The following is a 27,041-nucleotide window of genomic DNA, read 5'->3' on the forward strand; positions in this document are numbered from 1 at the left end:
GTTCAAGTGTATGGTAAACATAAAGGTGAAGCTAACAGAGACAGAGATGGCTGTGGGGAAAGCAGCACTGGCAGAGAGGATCTGGAGTTAGTGTTGAATGTAGTACATCATCTAGTGACAGTGATGGGCAGGCAATTGCTCCTATGAACCCAGAGTTAGGAATGATCTGCGATATACATAACTATGGGATCTACCAACTTATAGTGGATGCTAACCAAGCCAAGAGATGAGATGAAGCCACCACATGAGGATGTGAGGGAAAGGGTGGGTTCTGGAGTTTGTCCTGTGCTTGAAGTAAGAGCAAGATGTGAGATCAGCAAAGATACTGAGGAAGAATCCTAGAGCTTTGTACACTACTTACCCAGGTAGGTGAGAGACGCTTATTTAGAGGACGAATGCACAAAAAAATGGTGGAAATTAGCATAAGAAAATGGTGAATTGCATTTTTTAAATAACAAATTAAAAAGCTAAAAGGATCAATTTTATCTATCTCATCAGCTAATGGATTGGAGCAAGTCACAGAATTAAAGTAAAAACCGGTCCATTTTTTTCTGTTCTATAAATATGTATAAGAAAATTAATGTGAAGCATTCATTTCAGTATGTTAAAGTGGGTTTTCTCAAAACAATTATTTTTAATCTTCATAACACTTACTAGGCTGCTGTGGTTAGTTCTTCAGGAACACAGGCTTGATTATTTCTATTGTTTGCAAATTGGAATACAATTTAGAGTAGACAAACAAAGTAGCTGAAACTCCATGATTGTGATCTACATTCGTCATCAGGAATGAGAGAACATTGTCTAGAATCAACCTGGGAGAACTAACAGAAGGTTCTCCTTCAAGGGAATTTGCTTCATATGGTTTATCATTTCTAGAAAAAAAAAACAGAAAACAACAAAAATACCATAATACCCACCAGCATAATGCCATGTATTAAAAATCTCTTAGAAAATTTACTTAATATGTAAAAGTTGGACATCTCAAGGGTTTTATGTTCTAGGCTAAAAAGTGAAAACATTTATGTAGATGAATGAATATATATTAGTTGAGCAAACAGCGATAGAATTCTGGTCCTGTTTGAACCGGGTCTTCCTTTCTCTTTTGAGAACAAGATTTATTAAGTAGACTGAGAAAGTAGCAATGTCAGTTAGCTCACATTCTGACAGATTGGAAGACAAATGGAAAAGGCAAATCACGGACTCAGCTGCCCTGCTTTGGATGGAGACTCTAGAAGGACAGCCACTGTACTTGAATAGCCAGCCGCAAGTACTCTTTCGAAAACAAATGTCTGTGGTATTGAGCCTGACCTGTTTATGTCTCAGTGTGAGAAGGGAGGTGAATCTTCTCAGGACTGAAGAGCCTTAGGCTGAAGGCAGAGGGAAATGTTTCAGAAGGGTAGAAACTAAATTGGCAAGAACACTTTAACAAGCTGGCCTTAAACCAGAAGGCCCAGGTTTCACGAGAATTTTAACAATGTTTGAGGATATAATCTAGATTGGACTACTACCCGAGACCTATTAAATATTTAACCTGGGGAAAGTTGTCTGAAGCCTGGTGCTTCTGCTTGGTGGTGTGTGATATGAGAGGCACCAGAAAGGCCTCAGCTGATCTCTAGGTCCATCTGAAGTGTCTGCCATGACCACACCATTCTACAGCTCCCCCTCTGTGCTGAGCTGCTCTTACTTCAGCTTCTGTTGTCACACTGCCCCTGTTTCTGCAGGATAATTTCAAATTCCTTGTAAAATATCGAAAAGCAAGCCTTCTGTCTTCCTTTGTGAGTTGTTGGGGTGGGGGAGACCCTTTACATATAACATAGAAATACTGTCCTCTTTGGACCTGTCTGGAAATGGTTAAGTAGAGAATCTCTTTAGAGTAGAATCTGCCCTAACATTAATTTGAGAAATCCCCACGCAGGGAATTAAAATTTACATTTCAAATTAAAGCCGAGAAGAACTGTTTACCACAGAGATCCAGAAGTTGATGCTGTTCTTTATTATGCTATGAGATAGTTATGGACCCTCATTTTACAGTTATCTCTCTGAAATGCAGTTAAAAAAAATACCTCATACCAGAGCGTCCCCCACGAAATGAAGCATATGTTGTTTCTGAGACTCACAATATGTTTTTCTGACACCATGTTTTCTCATAAACATGTTTATTGTAGGTGCTGTCTGAGGCAAGGCTGCTTTGTTAGGGAAATCTTCATTTGAATGTATTAGCCCCTGGCTTTTCTTGTGGGAGCCTTTTGTGCTTTAGCTATCGATTCCATGGTTGGGGGCAGATGTGTCCCTTGATGACCCAGGAGCTGGGTGGGGTAGAAGATAAGGGAATAGAAATTCTGTGTCCACATGGGCACCTTATTTGTAAATCTTCTGCGTATCTCTTAAGGTTGTTGTACATATCAGAGTGGCAAACTCAGTTCCGTGTAACCTGATCCCACCTTGTGGCTTTGCCACCGAAAGTTGATGACTTTGGTGTCCACACCTCTCTGACTCTAGAGAAGTCTATGCTGTTCTTTTGATGTCTCAGGATACCACTCTCACAGCTACTGAGTCCCAATGATACATTCTTTCTTTGAGTAGCAGGAGCTCATAAAGGGAAAAGGGAAAGGCAGGAGATAGCGAGGGCCAAGTCGAAGAGCTGCTAAAGTCTGCAAGGAAGGCCTGTGAAGAAGCAGGCATTCTGTCGGCATGACTGCTATCTCACACAGCTGGCGTTTTGTTACAGAAAAATCCATGTGAGTGCCTGGAAATAATGTCCTAAAGCCAGCAGAGACTGCAACATTTGTTTGTGATCTAACTTGGGTCCCTTTCCCTAACTGCTAGGCTAGGGGAGAAGCTGGCCACCACTCTCTTGATTTTCTTAAATTGGAACAGTCTAAATGTGTGGGGTTTCTTTGGGGGAGGGGGGCGAGGAATGATTGCTTCCATGTTTCTAATAGAACTCTTGATTGTTTCTTTGGTTTCTTAATTGGAAAAACATTATGGAAATTAAACTTGAAGAAATTACTTGAGAGAATTTCTTAAAAATAACTAAGAAATGCTGAGAGTCAGAGAAAGTCTTCCCCAGGGACGAGCACTCCAATTGGTTATCCAATACCAAATGGTTGGCCCTTAAAACATACACAAGTAACTTTATAAAGACTAAATGGGTTGTATTTAGGAACATGTATTATGATTAAGAAAAATAGAGGGTATGAATTTGAAAGAGAATTTTGGGAAAAGATAGAGAAAAAAGGAAATGTAATTATATTATAATCTCTAAAATAAAAATAACCTAAATTATATGGTCTGTCTGTCTGTCTATATTAGAACATGAAGTTTTCTTATGAATGGAATGTTCTATTTAAAAATTTAAACATTTTGGTTTCTTTCAAGATATAATAATAGTATATTCGATAGTTTTAAGGTATTATTTATTTAAAACTAATAGCCAATAAGTGTAAATAGCAATCACTTAACAATAAAATGATCTGTCAGAAATTATTATACAAATCTTAACATTTTAGAATTGTATGGGGCTAGTTGCTTTATTTTACAGAGTGGCTAACTAGGTGTTCGATTTCCTTAATTTTCAATATTAAAAAGATTTCTTGTTTTACAGCTGTACTTTAGAGATGAAAAGAAAATGTATCCTTTCACCTATCTTCCTTTCTTACCTGCGGATTATGTGCTCAGCCATATGCTGATTCAGACGGTGAATCAGTGAATAGAAGAAAGAAAACTGGAGTCTTTGCATTTTGTGGACTGAATGGAGGAGAATTTGCCTGATGTTGGCAAATGTGAAGGAGATGTAAAAGCTCTGGCTGCAGCAGTACCAGGCCAGAGGAGGAAGAGAAAGAAAGAGAGCGCATCCATTGTCTGGTTGAATTATGAGAGTGGTCCTGTAAATCAGGCTTAGTTTGTACTGCTTACAATGGCAGAAACAAGTGTTCCTGTAGCTGTAAGTTCAAAGAAGGCTTAAATAAATCAGTGAGAAAACTTAAGTGAAGATTAGTCATACAGCTTTCCCAAGGGTCAGTCCGCAAGGCAGGGTCAGGGCTGGAGCATAAACTCTGCCTGCCTCTAGCCTAGGGTCCTCCCAAGTCTCCAGATGCATACATGTGTGGTAGATAAAGATGGTACACAGACCTACAGGTCCCGTGCCTGGTAATATGACAACCATTTTACACAATGCAGATAATAAGAGTAGATTTGGGGTTCTGGTGAAAGCAATTTTGATAACAGGATTTATGGGAATACTCTGTTTTTCAAATAGATTGACAGCAATGGGTGGATTTAGTTTATTGATTAATAGGATCCACTTCTTTGCTATGATGTTGTGTTTAGGAGGCTATTGTCTCTGAGGCAAACTCAAGCCAGAATCAAGGTCATTCATGCAAAATTCAGAGTGCTCTGAGATAGAAGGTGCATGTGTCTTCTTGTCTAATGAATGTGTCGTGTGGGAGAGTTTCCTCTGAAAATTGAATCATTGGAGACCTATGATCCTGTAACTGCATTTGAAATCCTTTTTTTCTGGCAAGTCTTTGGTGATTTTAATTTCTTCCTCAAAGAAAACATGTGTTGTATTTGTAGTCTATTTGTCTGTGGGTTCTACATAATTAGTATAGATATAAAAACTCACAGGATTTTGTGAAGACTGAAGACTCTGGTTCTAGTTATGGAGGAAAACATTTCTGATTCCTCCTAAGTACCCTATAATCAAATAGGAGTTTGTTTATATCCTAAACTCTCTAACCTAACTTCAACACATATACGCAAACACACTAATATACATATGTACACACATACAAACACACATATAGACACACATTCAACACACAAACACACACACACATACAGACACAAGACACAAGACACAGACACAGACACACAGACACACAGACACACAGACACACAGACACACAGACACACACAATGTGGTCTCTTTTGCTTTCAAGAAAAGCTGGCTCTGTAATCCAGAAGAGTTAGTTTCAGAGCAATGGAGTAGAGTTCTCAGACATGTGCTTGGGAAAGCAGTCATTTCATCAGAGAAAGGAGACACTGCCCAAAATGAGACATATAAGTTGTCATTGTTCTTCGGCTAAGACAAGCCCACCCTTATTTAAAAGCCTCAGTTACAGGAAGGTATACTGTGGTTGTGTTTCTCCTCCTAGCTTCTCCGAAGCAGTCTTTCTTTCCAAAACACTTAAAAGATGTGTTTGATTCCTGCCCTTGCAGCTGTGTTACAAGACCATGCTGACACACACAGTTTTCTCCCAGACAAGGACCGACTGTGATTTATGAGCATTTTCAGGGTGCTGGTGATGTGTGGAAAGGGTGCATTTTTATCCAGCAAGGCCACATCATTTGGCAATAAAACCATGTTACTAATCAGTATCAGAGTTAAGAAGAGAATCAGCCACTGCAATTTTATTTTGCATGCAGAACCCTTTGACTAACTTTCTGTTCAACTACTTGTCTATAAAAATACCATAATAAACATTTAACTCCTCCTTAGGTCTGAAGGGAGAGATTTTATGAAAAGCCCTATGAGAAGAGTTAGAAACCTCAAATATAGGATGCTACTATGGTTCTTGTTTGTTGTAGCTGAATAAAAATTGTAAGTGATGTTGCCATTTAAGACAATAACCTGGCAGTTCATCTAACTGCTAAACACAGTTACTATGTGGTCTCCAAAGTGTTATAAGGCAATCTATCTTGCTCTCCAGAAATCTGTTGCTTACCAAGCATCAAAACTGCTAAAGACAAAAGGAAGATCTGAAACACTTGCTCACCTTTAATATGCATGTGAACACCCATATTCTCCAGAAATCCCTTTATAGCTTGATTCTGTTACAGGCAGCTCTGGGTTTGCTTGGAATATAGACATAATAGCTTCTGGGAAGATGCAAATTCTTGCAGTGACTCCACAATCTTCGGGAAAATTGACTTGAGATGTGGAAGAAACAATGTTCTTATTGGTTAGGGCATCTTAGCTTCTGCCATTGTGATTACTGTGGTCTAACCTGTATTATATGAATGATGAATTATTCATTATTGTTGGTAATATTACCTTCTGCTGTTGCTGTATCTGGTAGTTCTTCATTTCCCATGGTGTCCTTTGTATTCATTTTTTACTTAAATAGGTGCTGACTGAAGACTGATTTTGGTGTCACCAAAATTCTCAGAACAAGTCAAGGTCAAATCTAACATTATTATGAGCCTGTACCTATTACAGAGCCAGTTCAGAATATGTGGTCTTAGTTAGAATAGTTGGTCTAAATATGTGGCTACCCCTCCATAAACAAAGACCAAGAAAATAAAGTTATTTTAGCCTTGACATCTGAATAGACAGCTAAGTTTTAATAATGAGAAGACCATTGCTCAATACCCAATTTGAATATTTTTAAGACAATTTTCTGACTCTGATTTCTCTCTATAATTAGAAGAAAACCCGGCTGTTTTTTTTTTTACCTCTTTAAGTGTGATGTTTATATTTCATGCCTATCTTTCTTCCTGAGAATATTCTTCATGTCCCTTGCAGCGTTCAACCACATTAGCTTTGTGGAAGCATCCTTGAAGCAAAATAAGAAAAGGATCTTTTGTGCCTTCTTTCCTTACTTTTGATTTAATTGTCAATTCTAATTATCTTTGCAAACAGATTCATGCAGAAACATGTGATTCTTAGGGGAAGAAGGACCCTGAGGCTAACAACTTGAATCTGGAGACAGAGGCAGGGGAAGTTTTCAGATGAAAATCTTGCCTAGTACCAGATAAGGGGGCACTGTTGCTGGAAGAAATAATGGCAGTCATTTGTGCAGGGCAGACTTTTGTTTTTAGAAACACACACACACACACACACACACACACACACACACACACACACACACAGAGACAGTTCTTTCTCTAGGTCTCTCAACCTTACCTTAAACACATTGTGAAAATGTGGTTGGCATAGCTGCTTTTTTTATCGTTGGTGATCTTTTAAGGAGGAAGTTACCTATAGCCATTCTGCTAAGCTATCCCTTTTTTTAAGAAGCAAAGAGAGTCACACAACATAACACACACACACACTCACCACCACTACACATTTACCCCCACACTCACCCCCACTACACACACACACACACACACATACATACACACACACACACACACACAGTCACCCCCCCACTACACACACACACAACAAGACACTACATACACACATATCATATACACACAGTAACATACACACCATACACATAAACACATACACACTCATATACACAGACATTAAGCATACTATGAACACCAAACAAAAACTATATATACATATATACATACACATATATACATACACTATACTCACAAAAATACACATTATATACACATACTACATGCATGCATTAAACACATACACTCTTATTCATGCTGTACACATACATACAACACACACTAAACACAGACTCCACACATATCACACACAGACTGTATGTGTGTATGGGGGGTGTATGTGTGTAGTGGGGGTGAGTGGGGGTAAATGTGTAGAAACACAGACTATACACATACTCTACACATACTACACATATACACACCACACATACTCCACAGAGACTACATATATCACACATACAAACTCAAACACAACACATACTACACACATATACATTATACACACAGTATATGCACTACACAGACACACAACACATTCACAATACACACACTATGCAGATTGCACAGACACATACATTATACAGATACACACTATACACACATTACACACACACTATGTACACACACAAACATACACAAAAACACATACTGCATACACATGAATTAAAGACACAACACAAAGACACACCCACACAGACACACACACTATATTACACACCACAATACTATGTACCATAGACGACACACATACACATAAACATTTGAGAGTTTCTTGTGAAAGACCTACCTCTATCAACTACCTTTTGATAGCACGTTTAAGCAGGAGGCTGACCTGACACCCCATAGGAAGGACAACAATATCAACCAACCAGACCCCCCTCCCCCACCCCAGAGCTCCTAGGGACTAAACCACCAACCAAGGAGTACACATATGTAGCAGAGGATGGCCTTGTCTGCACCAATGGGAGGAGAGGCCATTATTGGTCCTGTGAAGGCTCAATGCTCCAGTGTAGGGGAATGTTAGGGTATTGAGATGGGAGTGGAGGGTGGGTGCAGGAGGGAACACCCTCACAGAAGCATGGGGGAGAGGTGTAGGACAGGGTGTGTGTGGAGGGGAAACCAGGAAAGGGGATAACATTTGAAATTTAAGTAAATAAAATATCCAATTAAAAAAAGAATGTTTGTGATGAGGTGGAACTGCAGCTCCGTAGAGTTATCAAGATGCTTCTGTCATGGGCTACCCTACAGTTGTTTCTGTGGCTTTCAAATACACACACGTCCTGTTCATCCATAGCCTGGTGCATAGGGAGTATCTCCATTATAGCTTTGTCTTGTGAGTTGCTCAAAGGCTGTTCCGAGTAGAAGCATTGCATTAGAACTTTGGTTCTGTGTTCTAGGCCCAATATTCTGCTCTGCTGCACTAAATTTCTCAGGAAAAATGGGATTTGTGAGTTTAGTAGAACAGGGAACTCTCAGTTCCCACCTCACAAACCAAATAAGATGTCGGAGCACAGGCCCAGAAACTTAACAAGCTCATCAGATGACTCCAAGGAGTCACTGATATAGATAGAAACTGTCTCTGGTCTTTCCCTAAGGACTCTGACACTCTCTTTTGTGGCTTGTATTTGCATTTTAAGTTCATATTTAGCAACTGAAACAGGTGAGCCGAATTCTTCCTTAAGGCTTTGGACTGGATGTTACTGTCTTACGACTTAGCTGGCTCTATTGACATATTTGTCTTTTGTTCCCTCATTACCCTCGATTACAAAACCATTGTCCTCTGCTGCAAACACATAGTGTTTCATATAATTATGCATATTAGTAGAATAGTTTGGCACCATTGCATAACAGATGGTAATGATATAAAGAAAAGGGATGAAGGAAAAATTACCTAAAATGTACTACATTAAAAATATAGGGTTTTTTTTTGTCTGTTTTTAGATAGTATGGGTGTTATCTGGCTTTTACATCTTGATACTAGTTTAATTTAAAATCATAGATAATTATGATTTCATTCTTGTAAATGTCCAATGGCTGTTACCCAGCTATTATAATTGAATATTTTTGAAAGTCTGATGAATTCAAATATGCTTAGCAAGGTCTTCATGTATGTTGTGATTACTATGGAAAAATGAGAAGATATTATAGTTGAGATGAGATTTTTCTAGCTAGTTATCTGTAGACAGAAAAAAATTTTTTTTTAAAATTAATGTCTCAGCAACTGTAGCTTTTAACTTCAACAGGGTTTATTTACTTCCCCCAAAGGCTATGGGTTGAGAAATGAATGTCATATATCGCTATTTTTCAAATTGTTTACAAGACTTGCAAAGTAGATGTGCAGACTATTTATAGTTTTCTGCTGAGAAGTTTTGATCTTGTCTTACAATTTCTCTGTAAAGCAGTGAGAAGCACAGGATTTATAAGGCTACTCGGCAAGGTTCCACTGAGACATTTACATACATCTATGTGGTGTTATGCTTAGCATCTAACTTGAACACAAATACATATGTGAATATTCATTCAGATTTAAGAGTAATACACAGCCTTCTATAAGATTCTTCTACCTGAATTCATAAAATACGGGAAGTTTGTAAACTTCCAGAGGGTGGAATGAATATACATATATTCATATATCTATCTATATAGTGTGTCCACAGCCTTCATCATAATGTATAGAAATTCGTCCATTTTATGCTGGAAACTGGATAGGAGCAGATGTTTGCTCCTAAACTAGAACTTTGAAGGACCGTAATTAAAATAAACATATCTCTGCCAAACCTTGAACTAAATTAAAAAAATTTAGCATATAAATTAAAGCTTGGTTGAAACTAAATTTATCAAGGAAATACATTTGTTTTGCTTTGCTGGTTTCAATTATTCTGAAAGAACTTTTATTTTTATGGAACACTGAAGATTTTTAAAAAGTTTTAAACAATTTATTGGGCAATTGGACCATTTAAAATGATGTGTGAACATTTAGCTTAAATATAGGAACTATTAGCACATCATTGATAAGCTTACAGGGAGACATTCAAACAGGATTAATCTGTACTTTAGGTTCACGTTCCCAGAGGCCTAGAAAAATCTACTGTAGACCTAAACCAGATAAAGCTGTGGGCTGTGGGACTCCATAGTTTCTCTACTTTCTGGTTCATTTGTGCTTTCTGTAGGAAATCTACTTCTGAGAGGTCTGCAGTGAATTATTCGCAGTCAAATATTTCCAACTGTAGTTTACTGCCATGGGAGAAAAGAAGTTGTTTTCTTGCTCTTAGAATCTCTTGGTTCTCATTGGACTTGTTTAACGTTGCTTAATTAATCTTTCTTTAATTCTCTCTCCCTGACAATAATCCTTTTTCCTAAAACCTTCATCAAGCCCCATTGGGGATGCTAGCATGGCAGGCTCTCCTTCTCTACCCAGCTTCAACCAGTCTTCAAATGTACAAAACACTTCCTTGCTGTACATCCCCTTATTCTCTTTTCTACAAGGATCTAGTGAGATCATCAGGTATGACTGCCTCTGCAGAGAGAAGAAGATACTTTCAAAACTATTTTAGATTTATTGTTGCCATGAAGATTTAACTTAAACACTCTAAAATGTAGTCAGTTCATTGAATTTTTTTTCCTCTAGGCTTCTGAAATGCAAATGCTGAACAGAGGTTGGTCCTTTTCAGAGACTTTGGGATGATGTAGCTAATAGGAGTGAGCTGGAACACAGAGATTTCTATGAGATGGGGGAGACAGAAAGGACTCTTGTTCCAGGGTCAAATTGTCCAAGGCTGAGCTTTGCTTGTCTTTCTTGGGTGAATCTCTTTAATACCGTCTCTTTTTTTCTGCTTTCCTTGTGTATGTCCACTGTCCCTGACACTTAAGGAAAAGGGTACGTTGTATGTGAACCGCTTTTCCACTATGCCCCTTTACCTTTCCCCATTGCATGATTCTCTGTCTTATCAGTTGGCTATGTTCACACAGACAGTATTTCTTCTATTTGCTTGTCTGGCTGATATACATGATTTATGTAGCTAGGTAAAATCTAGGATCCACATATGACATGTATCTTTTGGAAACTAAAAAATTGGAGATAACCATGATCTTTGACTGTCAAAATTTGAGTAAATTGATTTATTTTTTTACAGTCTCATAAATACATATGTATAGGTTAGGTATTAGAATTATATTTATCCTCACTGGTTTTTCCCCTGACTTTTCCTCTGAAGGCTTTTTAAAGATTCCCACCTAGTTTCAAAATGGCTGACCCATCAGATAAATGAACCTCCTGCTTGGGCAACCATTCGAACCACAGGAAGGATGGGGCCTCTTATATCTAACTTTCTGTCTGTGTTCTCTGTGCCACCAGTGTCTGTTCTTCCATTATAACTATTCGAAGCAGAAGAATTTCCCTTTGCAATACATTTTTTTTTCAGAATTAAAACTTACACCCATTTTTTTAACCAAAGGGAGACTAAGAACACCCCGAATAAACACTGAGAAACCATGAACACCATGCATGGGCTGGGCAGTTCCTCTGTGTCTGCTTTTGGGTACCTTGATTATTTATTTTAGAATTCTTATCTATAATTATCCAAAAAGGAGCCCTTCTGTAATTTGAATGTAAGGATGCAGGAAGCACTATGTCATGAGCTATTTTTAAGAGATGCCTGCTCAAATTTTGATTGGCTTATAACTATTGTCCCTATCAAGTCTTCAAAGTTCATTTTTAACACATGACTCTCTTTGATTGGTTAGAAAACTTCATGTTAGGTCATGGCAGTACATGCCTTTAATCCCAACATTCAGTAGGCAGAGGCAGATGGATCTCTGTGAGTTTGAGACTAACCTGATCTACAGAGTGAGTTCTAGGACATATACCTAAACATAATAATAAAAACAATATACAGCAAACCAACAGCCAACATAAAATTAAATGGAGAGAAACTTAAAACAATCCCACTAAAATCATGGACAAGATAAGGCTGCCCACTCTCTTCCCAATGTAGTCAATATAGTACTTGAAGTTCTAGCTTGAGCAATTAGACAACAAAAGGAGGGATACAAATTGGAAAGGAAGAAATCAAAATATCACTATTTGCAGATGATATGATAATGCACATAAGAACCTCAAAAATTCTACCAGAGAACACCTACACTTGATAAACAGCTTCAGCAAAGTAACTAGATATAAAATTTTAACTCAAACATATCAGTAACCTTTTCTCTACATAAAGGATAAATGGGCTGAGAAAGAAATTAGCGAAATGACACCCTTCACAATAGTCACAATAGAATAAAATATCTTGTTGTAACTCTAACCAAGCAAGTGAAAGATCTCTATGACTAGAACTTCAAGTCTCTGAAGAAAGAAATCAAAGAAGACCTCAGAAGATGGAAAGATGCCCATGGATTGGTAGATTTAACCTAGTAAAAATGGTCATCATACTAAAAGCAATCAACAGATTCAATGCAATCCCCATCAAAATTCCAACTCCATTCTTCACAGAGATAGAAAGAGCAATTTTCAAATTCATCTGGAATAACAAAAAACCCAGAATAGTGAAAATAATTCTCAATAATAAAAGAACTTCAGGGATAATCCCTATTCAAGACCTCAAGCTATACTACAGAGCAATAGTGATAAAAACCACATGGTATCAGTACAGAGACAGACAGGTAAATCAATGGAATAGAATCAAAGACCTAGAAATATACTCACACACCTATGGACACTTGATCTTTGACAAGGAAGGCAAAACCATACAGTGGGAAAAAGACAGCATCTTCAACAAATGGTGCTTGTCTAACTGGCAGTCTGCATGTAGAAGGATGCAAATTGATCCATTTTTATCTCCTTGTACAAAGCTGAAGTCAAAGTAGATCAAGGAACTCCACATAAAACCAGATACTCTGAATCTAACAGAAAAGAAAGTGGGAAAGAGCCTTGAACACATCATCACAGGGAAAATTTTCCTAAACAACACCAATGGCCCAGGCCTTAAGATCAACAATGGGACTTCATGAAACTGAAAAGTTTCTGTAAGGCAAAGGACACTGTCAATTGGACAAACGCCAACCTACAGATTGGGTAATAATCTTCACTAACCCTATATCTGATAGAGAGCTGATATCCAAAATATACCAAGAACTCAAGAAGTGTCAGAAGAAGACTCCAGAAAACCAAAAAATGACAAATAAAAAATGTGGTACAGAGCTAAAGAAAAAATTCTCAACTGAGGAATCTCAAATGACCAAGAAACATCTAAAGAAATGTTCAACATCCTTAGTCACCAGGGAAATGTAAATCAAGATGACCCTGAGATTCCACTTCACACCAACCAGCGTGGCTAAGATCAAAAACTCAAGTGACAGCAGATGCGGGTGAGGATGTGGAGAAAGAGGAACACTACTCCATTGCTGGTGGGATTGCAAACTCATACAAATACTCTGGAAATCAATCTGGACGTTCCTCAGATCATTGAAAATAGTTCTACCTGAATACCCAGCTATACCACTCCCGGGCATAAACCCAGAAGATGCTCCAACATATAAGAATGACACATGCTCCACTATGTTCATAGCAGCCTTATTTATAATAGCTAGAAGCTGGAAAGAACCCAGATGTCCCTCAATAGAGAAATGGATACTGAAATTGTGGTACATTTACACAATGGAGTACTACTCAGCTATTAAAAACAATGACTTCATGAACGTCATAGGCAAATGGATGGAACTTGAAGATATCATCCTGAGTGAGGTAACCTAGACCCAAAGGGACATACATAGTATGTACTCACTGATAAGTGGATATTATCCCAAAATCTCAGAATTCCACTTCACACCAATCAGAGTGGCTAAGATCAAAAACTCACGATATAGCTCACAGACCATATGAAGCTTAACAAGAAGGAAGGTCAAGGTGTGGATATTTCAAAACCAAATAAAAGGGCAAACAAAATAATCATGGGAAGCAGAGGGAGGGAGGGTCTTGGGTAGAAGGGAGGAGGGGAGGAAAAAAGTGGGGACAGAACCAGGAATGGAAAGAGCCAGGAGAGAAGTCCAGAGGGTCAAGAGAATGAATAAAAGTATGTAGTGGGGGGGGGGGATGAACTTGGGGAACCACTAGGAAGTCCCAGATTCCAGGGATGGGAGAGGTTCCCAGAACCCAATGGGGATGATATTAACCAAAATACCCAACAATGGGAAGAACCTAAAGAGACTACCTCCAGTATACATGGCTCCCAGTAGAGGAATGGGGCCACTGACCCATGTAAAAAGTTTTAACCCAGAATTGTTCCCATCTAAAGGACAAAAATGGAGCAGAGGCTGAAGGAAAAGCCATCTGAGATTGCCCCACTGTGCTATCCATTCCATCAGCAGACACAAAAGCCTGACACTATTGCTGATGCCAAGATGTGCTTGCAGACAGGAGCCTGGTATGGCTGTCCTCTGAGAGGCTCTGTCAGCACCTAAGACAGATGCAGATGCTCACAGCCAACCATCAAATTGAGTAAGGAACCTCTATCTATGGAAGAGTTAGGGGAAGGACTGAAGGATATGAAGGGGATTGTAACCCAGTAGGAAGAACAACAATATCAACCAACCAGACCCCTCAGAGCTTACAGGGACTAAACCACCAACCAAAGAGCATACAACGGCTGGTCTATGGCTCCCACTACATATGTAGCAGAGGACTGCCTCATCTGGCATCAATGGGAGGTGAGGTACTTAGTCTTGTTTGAGGCTTGATGTCCCAGAGAAGGGGGGGGTGCTAGAAGGGTGAGGTGTGAGTGGGTAGGTGGGTGGGTGTGGGAATACCCTCTTAGAGGCAAAGGGGAGGGGAACGGTGTGGGGGTTTCGTGGAGGGGAGAGACCAGGAAGGGGAATAACATTTGAAATGTAAATAAATGAAATGATTAATACATAAAAAATGGAAAGAATAAAAACAAAACAAAAACTAAAAACCCCAAACTAAAACAACCAATCTAAAACCAAATCCAACGTCACAACGATATATATATAAGTAGATAGATAGATATAGCACAGTATCTCTGAGGTCAAATCTGAAAGAGTCCAACAGCGGTGGCCCACACCTTTTATCCCAGCATTCAGGAGGCAGAGACACATAGATCTCTTTTCGAGGCCAGCCTGGTCTAAAGAGTGAATGTTTCCATCTCTCTAATTAAAAAAAAAAAAAAAAGGCCACTCTTTTCCAAATAATCATAAATAGATCTGTTTCCGATTCACTGTTTTAGGAGATGGCCTTGGGGTATCTAACAATGGAATTCTATAAATTAAGGAGCTATGGAGGAGAGCAGTTTCCAAGAGACTGGAAATAGTGCTTCTCCTTTGCTTTCATCCTTCCCCCGCCCTCCTGCCAGCCTTCTCCCTGCACTAGGACAAAAGACGTGGTGAAAGCTGGAAAATAGTAATTTATGGAGAAAGCCTGTGTTCCGTGCTTTATGGAAGTAAATTGTAGAAAATTAATGTTGTGACAAGATGATTCTATTTTGATGAACAAAACCATTGAAAAGCTATCAAGGCCCACTGTTTCTCCGTGGAGAGAATTTTTCTCAGTGTGTTCTGTATTTGTATTCTTGGCTTTCTTCCCAATTAGTTTTTACAAAAGAGAGGTAATTAGGGAGCTAGGATTTTGACCTACCTTGTGAACAATAAAAATTTCTGCTACCCATTTTCCCACCTGTTAAATCTATTATTAGCACACTGTGCTCTCTGGGGGGAGGAGGGGAAGGGACAACTTGCACAGTGGTATTTCTACTTAATACAAGAAGCAATGTACACATAAAAGACACTTTATAGATGCTTTATGACAGTCAAAGGACAATGGCCACAAGGAGCCAACTGCTTTTTTCATACCAGATGATCAAGTTCAAGTATGCTGAATTTATTTCTTTTTACATCATCTCAAGTTTCTTAGAATGGCAGCAGTAAATGAAAATTATGTTTTGCCTTTAAGTTTAATCATTCGGTACTATCATATTTACATGGTCAGAAACCCAAGAGTAAATACATCTGTACTAAAACAAGCTTCTTTCTACATGTGCCCCTTTCACCTAGCTCTCTTGAGTCTCCTTACCATCCTCATGTAAGCTGATACTATTTCGGATGTATCTTGTTAGCTTTGTAATGCATGCCTAAGGTAAAAATAAACCTTTACACCTTCATTTTCTACAGAAATGAAGCACATTTTACACAAAATTTCACTTAATACATTGTACCTTGAAATATTTATATACACATATACAAAACTAGCTTGTTTTCTTCTCCTGCCTTCCATTGTTCCCTCCTTCTCTCTTTTCTTTTCTTCCTTTCTTTCGTTCTTTCTCCCTCCCACCCCTTTGAACACAGGGTCTCACTGTGTAGTTCTGGCTGGCCTGGAACTCACTATGTAGACCAGGGTGGCCTTCAACTTACAGAGAGCTGTGTGCCTCTGCTACCTGAGTGCTAAAAATAAATACTTGAGCTACCATTCTTAGATTTTGTTTTTAAATTACATTTTAGTGTGTGTGTGTGTGTATCTGTGATATGCATGCATGTGTGTGTGTGTGTGTATGTGTGTGTATCTGTGGTATGCATGCATGTGTGTGTGTATCTGTGGGGTGTGTGTATGTGTATGTGTATCTGTGATGTGTGTGTGTATCTGTGATGTGTGTGTGTATGTGTATCTATGGTGTGTGTGTGTATGTGTGTGTGTGCATTTAATGTACACACACGCATGTATGCATATGTGGGTATATATGCATATGTGCTTGTGGATGTGATTTTCCATCTTAGTGACACAAAATTTTATTTTCCATAGCTGTGTAATTTTTTTTGCACACAAGTAACTATGTATGATAATAATTGCCTTAGAGATATTTGGCTCATTAAAATCTTTTGATATTTAAACAATATTACAAATGAGAATATCAATCATTTACATTTGTGTACTGCAGAATAAATCTACAGAAGCAGAATTGCTTGCCTAGAGAATTTTAAAGATGTTAGAGGAGACTGGCAAGTCTCTCTCTGGGAGTTATGTTAATTTACTGTACTAACGGGTATATATGAGCTTATCAGTTTCCCTTCAGCCTTGACAATAGAGCTTGTCACTGACTTCTGAAATTGTGCTAACATGATAAAAATAATATATTCATAATTTGATTTTTCTTACTATGAGTGAGGTGAAAACTTTTTTATGATTCAGAGTAATTTCTTTCCCCCGTAAATTATAAGGAACGTTGATTTCATTCTATTGTTTCTTTTGATGTTACCTCTCAAGGTCTCCTAAATATTCTATGATTTAAAGTGGAAAGATGTTTTCAGAATTGTATTGCTGTATTCTGATTCTCAGCTCTGCCCTCCCTCCTCAGGGGTCTCCCTTTCCTGTCCTGAATTTCTCTAAGCCAAATGTATCTGTGTTCCTTTATGGTATCTGGAGGTTTTCTAGTGTAGTTAGGAAAAGGTTCACGCCTTTATGGTTAGAAGGAATTTTGTTGGCTTCTTATTATTTCTGGTAACTATTATTTTAAATCTTTGGTTCATTTAAACTCACCCTTTAGCATTAAGTGTGTCTTTACTTTCCATGAGTTGAGTTTGTTGAGCCTTTTTCTCCCCGAGCAAGGAGCTCCCTTTAACAAATTCTTGAATTCCCTGCACACTAGAGCCATAGCTTTGATATCTGCTCTGTGTCATTGTCCACTCTACATCTGTGACCAAATTAGCTGAGGCTGCATCTTTAAAAATGTATTTTAACACCTAGACTTTTTACTTACCTCCCATAAATGAAATCGCCTAATTATTTGCTTCTCCCTTTCAAAAGTTTTCTGGATAACAGTTTTTCCAATTATGTTCTCTTTCTGAACTTCCAGATTGACATATTTTACTAAAACACATCTTGGAAATTTGATTTAAGTCTAATTTGTCTTCTATTATGTGATTGCTTTCTGCTGTGCCTAAATATTAAGCCTCAATTTGGGTGATAATGGTCATCTTGTTCCCGGTTTCAGAGATGTTTCCTAGTATTTTGTTATCAAGCAGGACATTAAGAAGTGCCTATCTATATCAAGAGCAGATAGAGCTGTAGCTGGTCATGTGACTGCTTCCTTAGATACGTGTCCGCTCACCTTGCATAGAAATGTGGCCTTGTGATTGATGTGTGCCTGTGTTCAGTGTACTGAGGGAGAACATTGAGTGAGCCTTGTTTTCTATGCCTATGCTTTTCTTCATGCTGTGAGTGAGATACCAGGAGTGACTGCAACGCAGCCAAGACTGTGTGGATCCAACAAGGCTGTCAGGTATGACAAAGTGAAGAAGGAACTGGGGCCCTGGGAAATCTCTGTTCAATGGAACCTTTCCCTGGAACAACACTTCAGATTATTCTTAGACAAAGAAAGTAGGAAGATTCATTCTTAAAACAATGTTGTGTCCTTTAGCTAAAACACTTAACCCTTGAGTTATTTTTTATTCTAGACTGAAGATTGAAGCTAGCCAATCATGAGAACCCTCCACCACTGAGACACATAGAGGCCCAGCCCTGGGTCTCTTCTTTTTAGTGTGTTTCTCTTTATTTTGGTGGAAGGTCTTTTACTTTAGTCACGGAGATGATCATGTTCCAAGTCCCTCTAGATGCATATTAATGGTTTCTCAGCATTTGACTTCCCTTGTTTCCTTGATGAATCACATTGATGGGATAAACAAGTCTTGTAGTGTTTCACAGAGCTCCATGCCTAAGATTTGCCATTTGTTTTCATTTTGTGTGATCTTTATATGCAGTCTTAAAATCAAGGTTATTGTTTCTTTGTATAAAGAATAACCACCCTCTTCTCAAGTTCTGGGATTATTTTTGGCATTGAAAATTACTATTCTTTAAAAGTGTGGGGGGCTGGTGAGATGGCTCAGTGGGTAAGAGCACCCGACTGCTCTTCCGAAGGTCCAGAGTTCAAATCCCAGCAACCACATGGTGGCTCACAACCATCCGCAACGAGATCTGGCGCCCTCTTCTGGAGTGTCTGAAGACAGCTACAGTGTACTTACATATAATAAATAAATCTTAAAAAAAAAAAAAAAAGTGTGGGAGAATTCTCCTACAAAACTTCCAAGGCCATGTTGCTAAGAAAACATTGGTTTACTTCTCAAGTTCATTTGTTGAACATGGACTATTTACATTTTCCCTTTTAAAGATTTAGTTATTTTCCACATGTCTGTGCCTATGTATTTGTGTGTATCATGTATATACAGAGGACTGAAGAAAAAGCAGAAGGTATCTACTCCCCAGAACTGGAGTCATACCCCGTTCTGAGACGCTATGTGAGTGCTGGCATGTAAACCTCTATCCTCTTCAAAAGCAGCAAGTGCCCTTAAGTGCTGAGCCACTCTTTAGCCCAGTGGTTCCCAACCTGTGGGTCATGACCCTTTTAGGGGTGGCATATCAGAGAAGCTGCATATCAGGTGTTTACATTAAAATTAATAACAGTAGCAAAATTATAGTTACGAAGTAGCAATAAAAATAATGTTAGGGGGTCACCACAACATAAGGAACTGTATTAAAGGGTCTCAGCATTAGGAAGATCGGGAACCTCTCCTCAAGCCCCTGTTTGTTTCTATGATCTCTTGAATCATATCTTCCTTAGAACACCATACATTTCAATTATGTTTTAAAAATAGAATTGAATAAAAGAGTTCCTCCTGATATTTAAAATTTTCTCTGTTTTCATGGATTTTGTTATTTTGTGGTTGGCTTCTATTTTCTTGATTAGTTTTACTGTGTTTCGCGTATTCAGGTTTTTTTTTTTTCTGAAAAAAGCAAACTCTTAAACTTATTAACTACAGTTTATACTAATCATCCACTTCCACTTTTAGTTCCTTTTTGAACATGTAATTATATTGTAACAAGTGTACATCATTGTATAGATCCCTTTTTATAGATCCCTATAACAAACAGAATTTCATCCTTAAATTAACAGTTCTTTGATTATTACCAAATATAGCACTAACATAAATGCACACACTGCACTATTAACACCCAGGGCTGTGATGAGCAGTGTTCAGAATTTCATTCTTTCATTATGCACTTAATTTAAATTCTCAGACTTTTTCTTGTTTTGAACTTTTTATACCAATCAAACGTCACGAGATCTCCTTTGAACTGTGTTTTAGCTTTGTCTTAGGAATTTAGAAGCAATGTCTTTTTAATATGAATTTTACCCAAACTGGTAAATACTAGTTTTCCCATTTTCTTTGGGGGAAGATTCATTTTACAAGAAGTTTTAAAATCATTGTGAGCAATTTTTAGATTATCTTTAATTTATTTCTAATTCTGGTTTGCTATATTTAGCGTTACTTTCAGCATATGTATGGTCTGATTTTATAAGTCTAATATTGATCTCTCATGACAGCAATTTTCATAAGCATGCCAGAAATAGGGATTGTTGAAAGGAGGATTTATTTTGTATTTTTAATAAACGGTATTTGGGATTTACCAAACATATGCAACCCTGCGAATGACGAAACTGTCCTCAGAATTTCAGAGATGAGGATTAGTCTACTCCAGTTGGGACATTTCTGCCTTGTGTTTTCTCTTAACCTCGTAATTGCAAATATGTTACTATATTGAGGTTATCCACAGTAGCAATGTTTTAACAGTAAAAGATACTCAGGTGAGTTCTACAGTGTCCTTTCTTTGTTTTTCTTTGGTCTTGCTTGCTTCTTTGATGATGAAGAGCCAGACCCCTGCTCAGGCTCTTGCCTGTTTGGTTAGTATATTTTGTGCATATTTTAATTTTAATTATTGGGCTATTTAAAATGTGCATTGGGTGTCTGGAATAATTGGTGAATGAGGGTTCACTTCTTCAATTCAATCTTCAGATCTTTTAACAAGTTCAACCTGCTGGTATCCGTATATGTCTTTGCTGAATCCTGTCTTATTGGTTTGCATCTTACTTTGGGTTCTTCAGAGGTCTTTCACTATGTTGTATTGTTTTTCTGATTTTATGATGGGGGCATATTTTCTCTAATGTTTTCTGTATACCTATTCATTTGTATTATAATAATTATTATTTTATCTTTTGCTAGTGCATCAGTTTTCTCTTAGGTTCAATAATAACGTCCTCACCATCAGCTTCTCTTATTCCCCCTTTCTCTGAACAACCCAGTGATGGAAATAGCTATTTCTGATGTTTGCCTCGTAGAAAATAAGTTTATACTTTTTATTCCTTGTTTTTTGGATTGCTTTGTTAATACTTGGCTTTTACTCGTACCAAGGAAAGCAATAAACCTTCATAACCTTTTAGCTTCTTTCTCCTTCCTTCTAGTCTGTTTGTGACACCATTTCTTTTTATCGAAGTACAGGTGATTCAGGTTGTTGTTCTTCTTCCACTTCAATCCTCAGTGCATCTTTTAGGCTAGTTTCTTCGATCATGTTTATTTGGTTGAATTTCCTCTGTTATGTTTTCTAGAAATATTTATTTTCATATGGCTTTTCTTCTCTTCCCATCCCTCCTTTCTTTTTCTTTTACTGTGACAGTGCTTTACAACATGTTAGTTACACACAGTGCCACAGGATACTCTGTTGCTTTTGTTCTGAAAGGACAATCGTCCTGATTGCTTTTCTCCAGGATGTCATAAGTTTCATCACTTTGACTCAAACCTAGACAGACTTGGGAAGATGTCATCTCAGTTGAGTAATTTTCTCCATCTGACTGACCTGTGGGCATTCTGTGGCCTGTGGATGTCTGTGGCCTGTGGGCATGTCTGTGGGGACATTTTCTTGACTGTTAATTAATAGACGAGTGACAAGCTCACTGTTTGAAGGGAACCATTCCTGAGCAGATAGGCCTGGGCTATAATAAGAGAGGTAGCTGAGCAAGCTTGCATCAGTAGTACTGCTCCAGGGTCTCTAGCTCAGTATGTGCCTCCAGATTCCTGCCTTGGCTTCCCTCAGTAAGAAGCTGCAGCCTGTCAGTCCAAGTTGCCCTTCTATTCCCCAGTTTGTTTTTGGTCAGTGTTTATCACAGCAATAAACAATAAAAAAAAGCAACAGAAGATGAACTAGGAAAAGGAGCAAGCAGTGCATTGTTAGTGTTCGGTGCAAATGTGGATGCTCACAGTCATCTATAAGATAGAACACAGAGCCCCCAATGGAGAAGCTAGAGAAAGCACCCAAGGAGCTGAAGGGGTCTGCAACCCTATAGGTGAAACAACAATATAAACTAACAGTACCCTCAGAGCTCATATCTCTAGCTGCATATGTAGCAGAAGATGGCCTAGTTGCCCATCACTGGGAAGAGAGGACTCTTGGTATTGCAAACTTTATATGCCCCAGTACAGGGGAACGCCAGGGCCAAGAAGCAGGAGTGGGTAGGTAGGGAAGTAGGGCAGGGGTAGGGTATAAGAGAACTTTCGGGATAGCATTTGAAATATATATAAGGAAACTATCTAATAAAAAAGTTATTGTTCACTTAAAAAAAAAACTCAATTTGTGCTTTAAGTGATTTGTCCAATTGGCCGAGCGAAGCTGCTGTCTGGCTCAGGGATGGCTGTCTTTTAGCTATGCCTTTGCACAGTAGAAGGGGCAATGAAACTCTCTCTGGGTTATCTTTTATACTCTCACTAATCATGTCTTAAGATGATCATCATTACTAGAGGGTAGAGTTGAACATGAGAATCTGAAGAAGCACAGCTATGTAACACAGGTCACAAATGTGCTATCTCTGTTGTTCTGTCTACATTCCCTGTTGGCTATGTCTATTATCTAGTATGTATTTTTTTCACTCATTCACCTTCAGTTTTATTTGTTAGATTTCAGGAATCTTGCTCTGTTTTCCATCAATATTTTGATCTTGTATTTTTATTTTTATCATCATGTGGGTGATTTTTCCCCCCTACAACTTATAGTCGCTCATGTTTAAAGACTTTCTGTTCATTTTTATTCCTTCCTGGTTTTCTTTTCAGAAAGTTAGATGTTTCACTTGTTTTATGAAAGAATAACAACATTTTGAGCAGATGTTTCATCTTTTCTGTGGTTTATCTCCTCATTCTTCCTCCATTTCTTATATAGTAGCTCTGTCAACCACAATCCCATTTAGTAATGTTGTCTCTGGCTTGAGATGATTCAACCTGTTTCACTGCTATGAAAGCACCATGCATTCAGTAGAAGAGATGGTTTGAATTTGAATGGGGATCTTTTCGTTAGGCTAGCCATAGTGAGTACAGTATACTCTGATGCTGGGCAACAGCAAACGGAGCTCCAAGTCAGCTCTGAGATAAGGAGAGTGAATAACTGACCTTCTACAGTGTGCTGAGTGTGCATGCTGAGCTATGATGGTCATAGGTTAGACGTACATAATGTACTTTCATTGTTTGATATTAGAGATATGTGATGGTTTTAGCAAGATATAATTCAACTGTAAACTGAGCAGGATCTGAAACCAGTGTGCGAATTGGGGATTTCTGCTTTGAGAGCTAAATTGGCATCAGTGTTTATGAACTGGGTATATTATTAAAACCTTTCTCTTTACCTGTTTTCTCCTTAGTTCTGCAGAGGCTTGCTGCTAATGGACTGCTTTGCCCACCCCTTTCACATGTATCTGTCCCTGTCTGTAATCTGAATTCTTGAATGTTTGTGTGACTCTGCATCTTTCTGATCTGTGTCCAAGAGCTGAAGTGCTTGGCCCCACCCAGTTCATTAGCTTCTTTCTCAAATATCATATAGGGCAGGTAGTGATGTCATCCTCTTTCACTCTTAGACTTCTTGTCCATGGTGGTCCATCATTGCTGGTTTTTTTTTTTCTGAGAACTGTCATAACTAAAATATTTAAGTATTTAACCTCATCCTTAACTTATTTCTCTTACTTTCTTTGGCTTCTGTCAGACCTCTACTTTATTGACAGAATTTTGTCACACACACACACACACACACACACACACACACACACACACACACTAGCTTGAGCTCTTCAGGGTGACATCTATGTTGAGAAATGTATTTGTCAATGTCTAAAGAAGTCTTCTATGGAAAGACCAACATCACTACCCTTTTTCAAAATAATTTCTCAGAATATTTTTGTCCACTTTCGATTGCTTTGGTGAAGGAAGTATAGGATATTTAATCCCTTGATGACAGGCCCACACTAAAGATTTTGTTCATGTTATCATTATTTTTTAATTGATGCCAATTCAATATGAGTCACACATTGCTGACTACAACATTAACTGAGGTTTAGAATGGTAAGTTATAAAAACAATTTATCTTCCCCACATTGAATTATGTTTAGTATTATTTCCAATTTCTATATTCCTAATTTCTATATTTATAATTTCCATGTTTCTGGAGTAGTTACAGTAAAGTACTAGATTTTAAACTTTTGTAAGAAAAGCGATCTGTGATGTGACATCATTATGACTAAGCACAGTGCATTATCACACCGAGGGATAAAAAGTACCATGTGTCTATACATAATCACACAACTAGACACCTGTCTGTCATCAGTATGTCCATCTATCAATCCTCTATGCAATCACCTATCAATTGCCTTTCTATTTATATTGTCTAAAGTCATTTATTCAAACTCAGGAAGCCTTGAGCCTTTCTTTATAAGCTGCTCACTCTCCACTGGAAATGTAATTCTTTGAATCTTAGAAACATAAAATTGGCCTTGCAGCCATGATAAACACCTGAGGTAAAGGATGGTTGCACCAAGAGAAAAACACAGTTGCAGTCTCTGATAGCCTCGTGGTTTTCTTGTTTTTATGGTAATTTTTATCTTTACATATCTGCTATGTGCATATGTAAAGGATCTTACAAATATTAACATTTTTTTTTTTTTTTTTTTTTTTTTTTGCTTTTCGAGACAGGGTTTCTCTGTGTAGCCCTGGCTGTCCTGGAGCTCACTTTGTAGACCAGGCTGGCCTCGAACTCAGAAATCCGCCTGCCTCTGCCTCCGGAGTGCTGGGATTAAAGGCGTGCGCCACCACGCCCGGCTAAATATTAACATTTTATAAGGAAAAAATACTTCTATTATCTTAGTTTCTTCTTCCAAACTACTCTTTTGTTTCACTAGGAAAAAAAAGTTTTTTTTTTCCCTTATAATTTATAAAGATTTAAATAAAGCCCAGAGTTTGGATCACAACACAATCTTGAGTGCAAATGTAGCACAGGGTAGAGGGATATGAACTAAGTATGATTGAGAATGGAGAGAAAGCAAGGCCTTGAAAACAGAAAAATAAATGTATACGGACAGCTCTAGACTAGAGCCTGGCTAGCACTTAGGAAAAGTACCACCTAATCTAGATAAAATGACCCATGATTAGGTTTCAAGAAAGTCTAGCTTTTTCATTTGAGTTAACTTGCTCACTTGAACTACTGTCCTCTTTGTCAAAGCATAGATCAGCTTTCTCAGAGAGGCGTGAAACATGGCAAGCTTATGTCAATCTCTGAAACACTTTCAGTATAATTTAATCAAGGAAATAATTAATGTGTATAATAGACATCTATTTAAATTTGCTCTTAATGGTGCAATTTCTTATTTGTTAACTTTTGTGGCATGATTTAATTATTTTTGTCAAGATTTTAAAAAAAATGTCATAACCAGCTGGCACTGTAATTGCTTTTCAGAAAGGCACTCTGTCTGGGGACAAAAACTTGATAAATCATTTAGAATGAAAGGTGAGAGACTTGGAGGATTGTAGCCCTGGCAACAGGTTAAGTTGTTCTGCATGAGAAAGAACAAAATGTTTATTTTCAAGAATTTTAAAACAATGGAATAGGGAGCTACGAGAATCTTGAAAAATTATTTGTTATGATACCTAATATATACACTTGGAGACTTTGCACCTCTGTGTGTGCCTAGGATACCATTCCCATATTGAAGTACCTCTCTCTCTCTCTCTCTCTCTCTCTCTCTCTCTCTCTGTGTGTGTGTGTGTGTGTGTGTGATGTGTGTTTAACACAATATAAATATATTCTAACCATTTTAAATTCTCAACACTGTGTTGTGAACTATAGGCACCATGGTCTATAGCAGATGCCAAGGTCAACTTGTAGAACCTTAGTTTTAACTACAGAACAGCTCACCACTGTACCCCTTCCTTCCATGCCAATCACTGTTCTATTCTTACCTCTGTAAGTTTATTGATTTTATTAATGCTTAAATAACTATATTGTGTACTATTTGTTCTGTGCATATACTCTTGGATGTATGGCTACCCACCAGTACCACACTCAACTGATGAAAAACCACCCTTTAAGAAAACCAACTCTCCATCTCTCAGCAGTTATTAGTGGCTAGCTCTTTAGATAGTGGTGAGACTTCACACTCACCTCCACTCTCCATGGCAGAATTTTGTCTGGCTCGAGCTTGGCCAGGTCTTGTGCATGCTGTCTCAAGTATTGTGAATTCACATATGTAACAGCCCTACTGTGTCTTGAATATTCTGCCTTCTTGTAGTCATCCACACTTTCTGTCTCTTAAAATCCTTCTTTTCTGTAATGAACCTTGAGGCTTAGAGGGAGGGAGGTAATTTAGTTGCCCCCACTTAGAGCTGAGCATTCATCAGCTCTTTGGCTGCCTGTGGATCTCTATGTTAATCCCTATCACTGCCAAAAGACGCTTCTCTGATGATGGTTGAGAGCTGCACTAATTTGTAGTTATAATGATAAATCATTAGGAGTCAGTTTAATACTATATCCTCCTAGCAGAGTAAAAATAATCAGTTCTCATGTCTAGTCTCAAGTTCTTGGCCCAAATAATGTGCCAGATATTGGTTTCAACTTGTGGATTAGAAAGACCTCTTTCTTTACTTTAGAGATGACTACTACTAAGTTTGGCACATATAAACACAATAAAGCTTCTTAATTCATTCATCGGCTTGACCACACTTGGGTTATTTTTATAGCTTGGCTATTAGGAACAAGTTGG

General features: G+C 38.1%; 1 long non-coding RNA gene across 7 annotated transcripts in view; it reads right to left on the reverse strand.

Annotated features, from left to right (window-relative positions):
- LOC147002471 (uncharacterized) overlaps window positions 1-27,041 on the reverse strand; it is a 97,737-nt gene that overhangs the window by 31,916 nt on the left and 38,780 nt on the right. For 3 of the 7 annotated variants that reach the window (XR_015048670.1, XR_015048664.1, XR_015048665.1), the window contains exons 2-3: window positions 6,457-6,557; window positions 5,778-6,008 (exon numbers count right to left, since the gene is read on the reverse strand). The exons of 3 other annotated variants lie outside the window; for them this stretch is intronic. This is a non-coding gene — a long non-coding RNA (uncharacterized LOC147002471). The remainder of the gene's footprint in view (window positions 1-5,777; window positions 6,009-6,456; window positions 6,558-27,041) is intronic. One more of the 7 variants, XR_015048669.1, reaches the window with a different exon arrangement.

The sequence above is a fragment of the Mus caroli genome, unplaced genomic scaffold, assembly GCF_978045245.1.
Source record: "Mus caroli unplaced genomic scaffold, Mus_caroli_1 scaffold_10, whole genome shotgun sequence".
In the NCBI taxonomy this organism is placed as follows: Eukaryota; Metazoa; Chordata; class Mammalia; order Rodentia; family Muridae; genus Mus; species Mus caroli.